Here is a 289-nt window from a genome sequence, read left to right on the forward strand (position 1 = left end):
AGGGTGACCACATGTTTTTTTTAGGGTGGCCAAATGTTTTTTTTTTTTTTTTAGGGTGACCACATGTGTTTTTAGGGTGACCACATGTTTTTTTAGGGTGACCACATGCTTTTTTTTTAGGGTGACCACATGTTTTTTTTAGGGTGACCACACGTTTTTTTTAGGGTGACCACTTTTTTTTAGGGTGACCACATGTTTTTTTTAGGGTGACCACATGTTTTTTTTTTAGGGTGACCACATGCTTTTTTTTAGGGTGACCACATGTTTTTTTTTAGGGTGACCACATGTT

The sequence above is a fragment of the Nematolebias whitei genome, chromosome 13 (genome assembly GCF_014905685.2).
Source record: "Nematolebias whitei isolate Nwh7 chromosome 13, NemWhi1, whole genome shotgun sequence".
Taxonomy (NCBI): Eukaryota; Metazoa; Chordata; class Actinopteri; order Cyprinodontiformes; family Rivulidae; genus Nematolebias; species Nematolebias whitei.